This window comes from Lissotriton helveticus, chromosome 6 (assembly GCF_964261635.1).
Source record: "Lissotriton helveticus chromosome 6, aLisHel1.1, whole genome shotgun sequence".
NCBI classification, from domain to species: Eukaryota; Metazoa; Chordata; class Amphibia; order Caudata; family Salamandridae; genus Lissotriton; species Lissotriton helveticus.
Window position 1 is genome coordinate 395,294,297 of NC_136067.1, and position 13,162 is coordinate 395,307,458.

Consider the following 13,162-nt stretch of genomic DNA (forward strand, 5'->3'; position numbering starts at 1 on the left):
CACTCGCTATGCAGCTGAGTTGCGTGCGCACTTGCGGCGAATAGGCTGAAGGCAGCACAACAATGGTTTCGGAATGGAAGACACCACAAGGCGCTGAGATTCGGTTGGCACCGAGGTGGTGTCTAGCAAGTTGCCGCACTGGTGTGGCCATCCTACAATGCTGCTCCGAATAACGGCGTGGGGTGCCCGAAGGGGGGGGGGGAGGCGGCGTGAACGGGCCTCCCCAGGTGGAGGCTCGTCTGCTGTAGTGGGGCGCCCCTTTACCGTTTAAGTTGCCATTCAGCTGAGTTTCGGCCCCTCTTGATGCTACAGCGACAGGCGGCTGCAACAGGACTCTCAAAATGGCGGCCTGTTCTTTGGATTTGGGCCTGGTCCACTAAAATGGCCCTGGGACACCTTAGAACTCGGACGCGCGATTTTTTTTTCCTTTCCTCTACATGCAAAAAAGGTAAATGCCCGGTACGTTACCTGCCTCATCTGCCACGATGTACTCTCCAGAGGAACCGGAAAAAAATATAGTTATGGTAACCATGCATCGTCATATGGAGAGGTGGCACCGATTAATTATATTGCTGCACAAAAGAGAGATTTGGAGGAGAACTCCCGACCTGCCAGTACATTCACCAAAGAAGTGGCACTGACAGCATCAGAGGCAAGGGAAACGGTCCAAAATATTTAGAAGAACTTTGGAAAGATTAAAATGACATGTTTAGATTGTGGCAAATTAATTTCATGTGGACAGATGAGTGTTACTCTAATAAATACAGCATATGAACATCATCATAGTCGATGGTTGGTGGAGACATTTTGACTATATCCTGGACCTGCCCGTCCTCGCCCAAAATGGCGCCGGAATAAATGGGACTCGTAACTCCTTGTTGTGTACTGGTTGCAGAACCTTGATATCACAAGATACGTATGCAGTTTTGAAGCACATGGCGGGCGGGGACGAGAATTGATTGAATATTTCGACATCCCTATTGATATTAAGTTCTGATGTGTTATTGATTACTGTACTATTGAAAGTTCGAATTAACGTCACCCATGGTACTTGCCCGCAAATGTATATCTAGATAATTTTATTGTAACTGGCCCTGTCGTATTTTAATTATAAAATGTACGTCCACCGATTCCACAACTGTTAGACACCTTAGTTCTTGCAACCTAATGGCCCGCCCGTTACGTTCCTCTACAGTGTAAATGTCTACTCATCATATACGATTACAGTTTGCTCGGTGGCCGGCCCACGTGGTTATAGGCCCGTATTTGTATACTGACATTTTCACAATAAAGGTTTTTAAAAGAAAACATGGTAGTAGTATTTACATTGGTAAAGTTTTTAATAATAGTCACTGTTTTAGAATCAGTAAAAGGCAAGTGAAATAAAGCAGTCCAATTACATGAAGGGTAAAAGGTATAATACGCAGGAACGCAGTAAAGATAAATTGTCAAGGGCTGTTGTGTTTTCTACTCCTGCAAAATAAAGTGATCGATAAGAATCTGATATTCAGGCGTATCGGCGACTAAGACAGCAGGCCGAGCCTCTTTTGCTCAACGGCTCCGTCATGGGACGAAGAAACGCCCTTTTTCTCGAAAAAGGAATATATTTTACTTGCAGGACAGTTGTAAATTTTCCGGGAAAGTACATTAGCCTGGAACATTATAACATATGTTTAAGAAAAAATAATGTTCGAAAGTAATAAAAAGCGTAATTTTTTGGTCATATGACCAAGCCTTTCATCATTAGAATAAGTAAAGTAAAATGAACCAGTGAAAAGTTTTATTAACAAGTCACATGACCTGTTATGCTTACGTTACGCGCTGCGCGCCGCGCCCCGGATCGCTTCCGGGAAGCTGCGCTTCGCGCACCGGAGCACTTCCGGATGCGCTAACGCGGCGCGTCATATGACGCATTACGCGACAACGCAGGTCCAGAATATAGTCAAAATGTCTCCACCAACCAGCGGTTGGAACACAACCCCTTTCAGCAGGCTAAATAGTTCTGTTAAATGACAACAGAAGGGACAGGCAACAAGAACCATCAGTCAAAGAGGGGAGGGCAAGTTCTTCTCTACCGGGTCACGTTGGGGCGCTACCGGAACTGATCGAATTGGTAGTCTACAGTGTTTCTGGATGTTTCAGACTGAAGCTGGCGTCAGCATGAGAGCACCACCATCTCGTAGCTCCATCGTGGCCATTCCACGAGCAATCATGGCAGCCGCTCCCCACCAGAAGCCTGCGGGAGTCGGGGGCCCCCAAGACTTTTGTAGAATCTTCAAGGCTGAGGGGACGCTTTCGAGAATGGAGCCCAAGCTCTAGCAGACAAGCGTCCGAGTTCCAAGGTGTCGCAGGGCCATTTTAGTGGACCACGCCCAAATCTGAAGAGCCGGCCGCCATTTTGAGAGTCCTGTGGCAGCCGCCTATCGCTGCACCGCAAGAGCGGGAGCAACTCAAGTACATGGTGAGCGAGACGCTGTAGTCGAAAGAGCGGGCGGTAAACAGCTGAATAGCGGAAGAGGCACAGTGTAGCAAAAGCGGGTGGAATGGCAACTGAAACGGTAAAGGGGCGCCCCACTACAGCGTGTCTTTAGGTGAAACGGATTGTGGGACAAGGTCAAGAATGGAAGAGTCACCAAAAGGCAAAAAGTTCCGCTTGACCCCGGGAGCCGGCCACCTATGTCGGGGGCGATCTCAGGCCACACCAGGGCAACACGACTTGGGGAGGGGGCCGGAGCCAAGCGCCCCCTCCGAGTCCGCGCCATCACACCGTCCCTCGGGGGCCTCCGTCAGGCGGTTCAGGGTGGCACCGCATCACATTGTTTTCAAATGCAGTCACGTCCTCAAACAGCCCCCACTTACATTGAGAATAGTGAAGCTGTAGCAAGTGCAAATAGGCTTCAGACAGTGTTACAAGCACTCCTCAAAACTTTGAACTATCAGAGTGCATGAGTTTCATGCTCGATCGATTGAGCTAGCCGGATCGGGCAACAAAAAGTATAAAATAGTTATGTAAATAGTTATTTAATAAAATGTTTTACCCTGTTACTTTGCTGGTGTGTTGTATATATTTGTAATATTTGCATAGAGTTTATCGTTATTTTGGGCGGGGTGGGTGGCGGAGCCGAGCTGTCTTGCAGCCATCATGGTGTGGAGCTCAGTTCATCTCACTAGTTTCGTATTTCTCATGAGGGCTTGTTCCTAATGTTTCTATTTTAGCGAGGTCAAAAAGAGATCCCATTAGTGGCCTACTGATTTTGCTCGATTCCTTTTGTTTTTTTACACGATTGTTCACTATCTTCAAAGACTAAACAGAGTATTGCGACTCTGTGCTTGTTTGTAAATAGAGAATGAACCAAAGAGAACTAATTCTAAAATAGTAAATGCTTGGATAACAATCAATCAAATGGAGAGAGAAGCAGGCACGACGGATTACAACGGGGGCAAAGGCCTGCGTTAACTACCCTTCACTATCTGCAAAGAGAGAGTACTCCTAATAGAAATGAGGGGGAGGGGGGGGCAGCATTCAAACCAGATCAGTGTGCATAAACACGAAAATGTTTTTACTTACCATGTACTTGACATTCGACAGCTTATGATATTTGCTATTAAAAAAACATTGAAATTCACTGAAAAAAACATAGGTTAGAGGCCATATATAGTTAGGAATTAGCATTTAAAAAACCTTGAAAATTCACTGAAAAAACCATAGGTTATAGACCATATATAGTTAGGAATTAGCATTTAAAAAACCTTATTTTACTCACACAAAACCATTGAAATTCCATATATAGTTAGTTGCACTAACTATATATCGCGCACCCGCAATCCACTGCTGATGATGTCACATATTACATCATTCATGACATGGTCAGTGACATCACTGATGACATCACTGATGACATCTCAAATGACATCACTGATGACATCACTGATGACATCTCATTTGACATCATTCTTGTGCTAATACGATAAACCTCTTCAGACTCTAATATAACCTTAGATACACTCAGTGTATACATACACTCACACACTGTCACTCATCCATGGAGTTACTCACACACCTAGTCAGTCATGCAAAGAAACAATCTCACCTCTATTCCCTCAACTATACAGATATACACATTACTTATTCAAACATATACTAACACATATTTACTCTCTTATACAATCCCTGATACAAGTTCACAATGATCCATACAGCCACTCACACATTCAGTGGCTCTCATGCACAGTTATTTATATATGCCAACTCTCACATGTACTGTGTTTTACATATGTACTTACTATGACATGTAGCATTGAGATATCCATTCACTCATCAATACACTCATGCACACAGTCAACCGCCCATGTAGCTGTTTCCACATGCACTCTTGAACTCATACACCTAGTGAATCAACTGCTCACACATCTATGCACAGAGTCACACACCTCCCAGCCACCCCCACACAAACTCAATCTCCCATACAAATACTTGGGCAACCAATCAATAACACATATAACTTCTCGTATAGCTAATGATCAACACATGCAGCAGTTTACATCACAACAGACATACTGATGCACATATTCAGACAGTTTAGTCACTAACCCATGCATTTAGTACGACACATTTATTCACTCACTCATACAGTCAGTCACGCACCTACTAAATCCTTCATCCAGACACTTATACATCCACTCATTCTTCAATAAATCAAACATATTTAAACTTTACAGAAACACACAGTCACTGGATGATGTCATCAGTGATGTCATCAGTGGTGTCATTTGAGATGTCATCAGTGATGTCATCAGTGATGTCACTGACCATGTCATGAATGATGTAATATGTGACATCATCAGCAGTGGATTGCGGGTGCGCGATATATAGTTAGTGCAACTAACTATATATGGAATTTCAATGGTTTTGTGTGAGTAAAATAAGGTTTTTTAAATGCTAATTCCTAACTATATATGGTCTATAACCTATGGTTTTTTCAGTGAATTTTCAAGGTTTTTTAAATGCTAATTCCTAACTATATATGGTCTCTAACCTATGGTTTTTTCAGTGAATATATATATATATAAGAAATGAGCAGCAAATCATGATGACATGAGCAAGTATTTAAAAAACTACAGGACATGCAGTAGAAGTGGTAATGAAATCATTGTACGGGGGCTCAACCATAAAGAACCCAACAACAAAAACTTCATAATAATGCTCCACTATGTGTACAAGAAATAGTCAAGGCCACCCATGGCCATACCTCCGAATAGGTCAATGTGGAACTGGTGTGGACATAACTACATCAGCCAGTCGTATAAAGTGCAAGTGCATCAATACATTACCAAGATACATGAAAGTGCAAAACACAAGGTTGACTCTGAGGCTGGCCCCAAGTGACTACATGTATTAAGGCTAAAACTACTACTCAATGAATAGCTTTTTCCTTAGTCTAAGTGCTCCAGCAAGTAGGCTGGTAACCCCAAAAGAGATTGAGGGGGAGGACAAAATATGTAGGTACGTCAGAGCTGGTCTTACTTGTGTAAAATTACTATTTCGCACCAACAGGAGTATATATATAGAACCAAAAATCTGATACAATTCGCAAAAAAACATAAAATTTATAATTATAATATCTTGGTCTAAAAAATGGTCACAGTAACATGGTTTTAGCTCAGTGTGTCAAAGATTTTTATTTATCACCAAGATGGCCAACAGAGAAGGAGCAGCATCGGACTGCTCCGAGGGTAAGGGATCGCTTTTTGCATATATCCCTGAGAAAACACAACACTGCACCGCCGCCCAAGCCTGGAAAGGCTGTGGAGGGAAAGTGTACAACAGGAGTGCCTTACCTCATAAAGGAAGACTACAATTCGGGGCAGTTTGGACCATTGTTTCTGCAAATACTGCAGTGGCTGCAAGGTCCGAGGACTTCAAAGGGATCACGTTTCACTGGGCGTGACTAAGGTGCACTGGCTGTGGGTCCTGTGGTGAGTCCTTCAACCACCCCCACCCCCCCCCCGGGGACACCGCCGATCTCTACCTTTGTCCCAATCCTAGTCCCAGGCACGGACCTTGCACCCGGCTTGGCCCATGTGTGTCCAGGGTCGCTGTACTGCAATCCACTTATGCAAAGACCGAGGACTTCAAGGGATCTTGAATGCTGCGGGAGAATGCAGATGCTGCATGCCTATTCCATCGGGGGAACTCGAGGTCCACTGGGTGTGACTTGGCTGCACCGGCTGTGGGTCCTGTGGTGAGTCCGTCAACCCCCACACCCTTGGTACACCACTGATCTCCTCCCTTACCCTGATCCTAGCCCCAGGCACGGACTCTGCACCTGGCTTCACTCATGTGCAGCCAGGGGTGCTGCACTGAAATATGTTTTATGCACCTTCTCTAAAGAAGTTAATATGCAGAGTGAATGCTGGGCAATTAGGTATTGGGCTGAAGCTGCCCTTGCGATTTGTGGCCTTGACAGTTTCATGTTGGGGGCACAGGGGATCTAGCTGCCCTCCATCTTGTTGTTGTTTCTCCCCTTCCACCCATGATGGCACTTTGGCAAAATTAAATTGAAATTAAAGTAGGACTGTCTCTCTGCCATCCAGCTCCTTATGGATAAAGGAGCGGCCATCTTGTAATTGCTAAGGAGTACACCTCGACCATCCAATTTCTATTCTGGCGGACTCCAGGCTCTTTTTTTACTTTTTTTACTTTCTTCCATGATTAGAATTTCAGGGTCCCTCTGCCTGCTCCCCGCCCTCCGGCCCCCAACAGGGAAGTCTCTCAATAGAGCTTACATGGGATTCTGAAATGGACAAAGGACTATGTCCTGCATGGAAACTGAAGAAGTACTAAGATCATCTCCTGCTTCCTTGGAACCCAGGTGTCATGGGGGCAACCATCATGGAAAAGCACTTTAAGCCCTTTTTGACCCTGTCAGACGGGACACTGCCTCCCCTGATAATTGGTACTCCAAGCTCACACACCGCTGTGAGCTACATTGTTTACGTCCAGACTTCGGTGTGGGCTGAAGTTATTATATTGTTTCTTTAGGCATTTATTACTGTCCTCAGAATGAACCTTAGATTATGTTTGGTTCGAAACGTCGTCGACCTAACGCACTAAATGCATAGTTGCACAGTGAATTTTTGTATGCATATGTGTTTGTCATGGATTGTCTGTATATGATTTATGATACTCAGATGACCCCTTTTTGCCTATAACAACGCTTTTTTTTTTTGCAGAGTTTTATATAGCGCAAACTAGAACCGAACCAAATCAGTTATCAGAGCGCTTTACATAGCACCAGTTACGTTACATGAGAAGACACTTTCATTTTTTTTAGGCACGGGGAGATTAAGTGATTTGCCCAGAATCACAGGGGTTTTTTGGCGTCGTTACCGAGACTCGAACCCAGATCCCCAGGTCCGAGGTCGAGCGCCTTAGCCGTTAGGCCAACCCCTCTCCCTCTCGCCGTTAGGCCAACCCTTGTGGTCGTGTCCCCCCAGTGTGTGAGTTGGACATCGGCTGGTGTCCCACTTGTATTACACCATGCACTACTTTTATCTTTATATTATATGAAATCGAACTGTCCGGCTGGACGTTTCGAATATAGTACTATCTAGTCTATCTTTATTTTTTTCTCAAATTCTCTTGTCTAGGGACCACTGTCTCTGTTAGCATGCATTCATCTTTCCAGCCTCACTATAAAACAATCTCAAAATGCTTTGTTATCCTCATGTGAGCAACTAGTCACCGTAATCTGGAACAAGGGCAAGATTGTCTGTGTGCTCCATATAATTTATCATCCACCTGGTGATAATCTACTCTTCATCATGCAAATCATACAGCCCATTCGCTCTTGCTAGGACCAACCCATCCATATCTTCCTCGGAGACTTAAACCTTCATTGGAATGACACAAATGACCCTTTAGTTTTCTCCTTTAAGGCTTTTCTCTCCGATCTCAATTTCACATATGTCTGTAAGGGTCCTACCCACAACAAGGGTGCCACCCTCAACCATATCATAGCTAAAAACAATATTTTACAATTGGCTGACAATCTTCCCTGTGACTGGTCAGATCATCATCAAATCTCCTTCTCTATCCTGGAAAATATCACTTGCAGACAGGGCCAACCACTTAAGGCTGAACAATCAACAATAATGTTCCAACATCCGTCAGCAAGAACATGCTTCAACCACCCCCTAACATGACCAGCCTGGACGATCTCTCTGATCACAACATTAGCACTGTGGCTAATATTTTCGACACTGTTGTGCCGAAGAGACTCAAAAGGATTCCAGCCAAACAATCCTAAACTTGGTTTAATGGTCCCCTAAATGATGAACGTAGCAAACTTAGGCTTTCAAAGAGGCTTTGGAGAAACTCTCCTTCCACTTCTAGCCTCTTACAGTTAAGGAAGATGAGAAGCACCTACAACAAACACATTTGCAATGCTTAAACTGAACATTTCAGAGCTCAGCTTGATGGCGCTAAAAATAGACCCAAGAAGCTCTTCGAAATCATCAAGCAACAATATAACTACTCTTCCAACCATATCTTGTCACCCATGACCTCCCTTCCTAGTGGGGAGATCTTCTCAGCAGGTAAGAAAAATTGAACTGGAGCTGTAACCGGCCTCTCCAATTTTGCGGCCTCTTCACCGTCCTTCCTAAAAACAATGCCTCTTTGAATTCTTCTCTTCTTCCAGATGACACGGAGCTGCTCCTCTCTATGGCATCCTTAAAACCTTCCAATCATTTCAGCGATCTGCTATCTGCTAAGTTTTTTAAAGATCTCAATATGGCCATTCTCCCTCTATGGTCTCAGATCATTTGTGAATCTGTCTTGCAGGGGAGGATCCCTTACTGCCTCAAGATGGGTCAAGTCACTTCCACCCCTAAAAAGCCAAACACTGATCTAGCTGATCCTAACAACTTACGGCCTACAACCAACATCACGAGTCTAGCAAAACTGCTTGAGAAATGTGTCCACAAGCAGCTCTGCAACCACATAGAGAAGTTTCAACTCCTTGACCTCTACCATTTAGGTTTCAGAGCAGGGCACAGGACTGAAACATCACTAACTCACATCGATGATGACGCCCCGAGATGCCCTGATCATAATGTCCCTTGTCTGCTGATCCTTCTTTACCTGTTCTCAACACCATCAAATATGAAAACCTTATTGCTCTTCTTCAACATAGGATGAGTCTTTCAGGCAATGTCCTAAATTGGTTTGGCTCTTTTATACAGAACCGCACACAAAGAATCAAAGTTAACCATTCCCTTACATCCAGTACTCCGGTCACCATTGGAGTACCTCAAGGTTCCGCGCTTTTGCCCGCTCTTTTCAACCTTTTTATGGAACCTCTCTCCAATATTCTGAACTATTCTAACATTCATTACCACATGTATGGTGATGACACACAACTATACTTGAAGATCTCCTCCCCCAGAGAACATTAAAACTGTAAATGATGCACTCTTGCAAACTCAACAATGGCTAATCCAGAACCATCGTCTGTTAAATACTCTCAAAACAGAAATCCTTCTGATTGCCCCGGCAACCACTCTGCACCTACCCTGGACTGGCTTAAACAACTCACTGCTCTTAACTGCACCCCTCATGTTGTTGACTCTGCTAAAATATGCAAGCTCACATCAGCGAAACTATTAGGGGAGCCAAATTACAGCTCAATACTTTTAAGAGAATCATAACTTTCATTCCGCCCGAGGCCATCCAGCCTTCAGTACAATCCCTGGTTATCTCTCGACTGGAATATGGTTTGGTGACCCTTGCTGGGCTTCCTAAAGCTAGTTTGGCGCCACTCAGAGCTGCTCTGAACGCATCGGCCAGGTTCATCACAAGCTCCAGAAAATATGACCATATCAGGCCAGACCTGATTCAACTAAAGTGGCTGTCTATAGAAGCTAGGATATGTTTCAAAATAGCTTGCCTGATGCATAAAGCTGTTCATTAAATCACCCCGGTGTACTTGGCTAAAAAACTTGAACTATCTGGCTCGAGGCGGCACTTAAGAAGTTTGACCACCCTACTTTTGAAACCTCCCAAATTCAAAAAGAAAATAACTTATAATTATTCTTTCACTGGGCTTGCACCAATAATTTGGAACGCTCTTCTTCCTGAGATTAGATCCAACCCATCCACTGCATCTTTCAAGAAACATGTCAAATGGTTAATCTTGAGTGAACATCAACATCACTAACATGGCTTACCTTCCCTCGACTCCTCTCTATCTGAATTTGATACTTCTTTTATACTGTTTGTTTGAATTTTATGGACCTTCTGAAAATGTACTTGTCCTACCAGTCTGGCTGACTGTCCAGCCCCTTGACCATGACTGTTCTCCCTTTGTTTGACAGTGTGTTTATTTAACTACCCCACTTGTTCCATTGTGTTGTGTTATTCTTGCTTCAGTATATATCAAAAGGTAGGGGAAAGTGGTGGGTCAAGTTATGATCCACTTGGGCTCAAATTGCCATTCACAGAAAGGTGAGAATGGGAGGTCCAGCCCCAGTCAGAGCCCCAAAAGAAATGGATAGCAAAAGTGACTGAGCTGTTCCTAAAGGAAAGAAAGGGAGGAAAAAACGGTCACAGGAGTGATAGGGTTAGTGTTCAGTGGAGGACTACCCGGGGTATCCAATTTGTTGGATATAATTGCCTCACACACCCTTGCGAGTGTCATGCTTCATCATCGGCAATGCTCCTCGTTGGGCAGGCGGTGCAATGTCCAACGGGCTCACCTCAAAGAGGGGCTCTTTGACGGAGATCTTTTATCCAACTGCCTATGGGTGAAGTGTGGGTGAGGGGCCAGGAAGAAGAGGATAGTGTGAGTGAGGATAAAATGTGGCACAAGGTACCGGAGATCAATTTATTCTGGTGGTCCTCTGTCACAATTAAAAACTAGGGGTAGTCTATAATCGCTGGAAATTAGGATTCCAAGTGACGATACAAGACTAACGTGCAGTTCATGTGGTCAACATGTTTCTCGCCTAAGCATATTCGCTGCGATTCTTCAGGACCTTTTTAACGACTACTATCACAAAAACATGACCTATCAAAGTATCAGTTATTAAAACACTACCTGGACGGCACCGCTTCTGCCTGGAGAAAGACAAAGCAGATCGTTACCACAGAAAGGAGACAACAAGTGATCCTAACGTGACTGTGAGCACACAGTGCTGAAGTGAACAAGGTGACATACTAGTGAAATTGTGTGACTAGTATGCAGTTCAATAAAAATCACATATTAAAAACATGTAAAGACGAAGCATTCCGGAACACAAATGCAAAACCTGTTGAGCACGGGTAGTCTGTCACTCACCTAATGTTTAAAGTGTGCAGGTGTCAACAGTACCCGGTAGGTCTGACATCAAGGGGGAACCAAAAAGATTTATGGCTATAGAGGGAACAATCAAAGTGGCTCTGTTAAAAGACTCTATGTTGAGTGCTTAGGAGCGGTCGCCTACTGATCTCTTTGTGGGAGGGACCTCAAGTACAACGGGCTTAGCGGTGGCGTTAGTTCCCTCTATAGCCATAAATCTTTTTGGTTCCCCCTTGATGTCAGACCTACCGGGTACTGTTGATACCTGCACACTTTAAACATTAGGTGAGTGACAGACTACCCGTGCTCAACAGGTTTTGCATTTGTGTTCCGAAATGCTGCGTCTTTACATGTTTTTAATATGTGATTTTATTGAACTGCATATTAGTCACACAATTTCACTAGTATGTCACCTTGTTCACTTCAGCACGGTGTGCACACGGTCACGTTAGGATCACTTGTTGTCTCCTTTCTGTGGTAACGATCTGCTTTGTCTTTCTCCAGGCAGAAGCAGTGCTGTCCAGGTAGTACAACTGATGATGTTTTAATAACTGATACTTTGATAGGTCATGTTTTTGTGATAGTAGTCGTTAAAAAAGTCCTGAAGAATCGCAGCGAATATGCTTAGGCGAGAAACATGTTGACCACATGAACTGCACGTTAGTCTTGTATCGTCACTTGGAATCCTAATTTCCAGCGATTATAGACTACCCCTAGTGTTTAATTGTGACAGAGGACCACCAGAATAAACGAATATCCGGTACCTTATGCCACATTTTATCCTCACTCACACTATCCTCTTCTTCCTGGCCCCTCACCCACACTTCACCCATAGGCAGTTGGATAAAAGATCTCCGTCAAAGAGCCCCTCTTTGAGGTGTGCCCCCGTTGGACATTGCACCGCCTGCCCAACGAGGAGCATTGCCGATGATGAAGCATGACACTCGCAAGGGTGTGTGAGGCCATTATATCCAACAAATTGGATACCCCGGGTAGTCCTCCACTGAGCACTAGCCCTATCACTCACGTGACCGTTTTCTCCGCCCTTTCTTTCCTTTAGGAACAGCTCAGTCACTTTTGCTATCCATTTCCTTTGGGGCTCTGACTGGGGCTGGACCTCCCATTCTCACCTTTCTGTGAATGGCATTTTGAGCCCAAGTGGATCATAACTTGACCCACCACTTTCCCCTACCTTTTGATACATTCCTTGCATGGCTAAACACCGTGGGGATCGCCTCTCTAGGAGGGTAAGATTAGCTCAATCCCCCGACTCTTTGTCCTCGGCTAATATACTGAGAACTATACGGATACTACAATTTCCTTACTAGTGTTCGCACCTCCCTCACCTTACTTTTTGTAAGTCACTTACATCTCACCCCTACACCCTTGCTACCACAAGATGGACGGACAAGGGTTGAGCTTCGATGACGATGTCGCAGCAACTATTCACAGATTACCTTCCATCTTGGGCATTGATACAGACACAGCCACAGGGAGCAACTTGGCAGATTGGAAATCACTCTCCGACATGAAGAGGGAGTGGGTTAGAATTACCTTACATGGAGCACTCATGGCTGAGTACTTTAAGGCCAAAATAGCGCCCAACGGCCTGATTGTAAAAAACTTCCCCAGAATTTTCTGGGAGGACGGCCAATTTAAGGTGGAATGGTCCCTTATTTCTTGGAAGTGTACTCACAACCTACTCATCCTACTGGTGAACACTGCAAACGATTAGCTGACGAATTACTCAGCAAAATCCAGATCGCAGAGAGTGCACTTAAGAGCGCCGGCCAGAACCCTGGCTTTAAAACCAAACTTGCAGA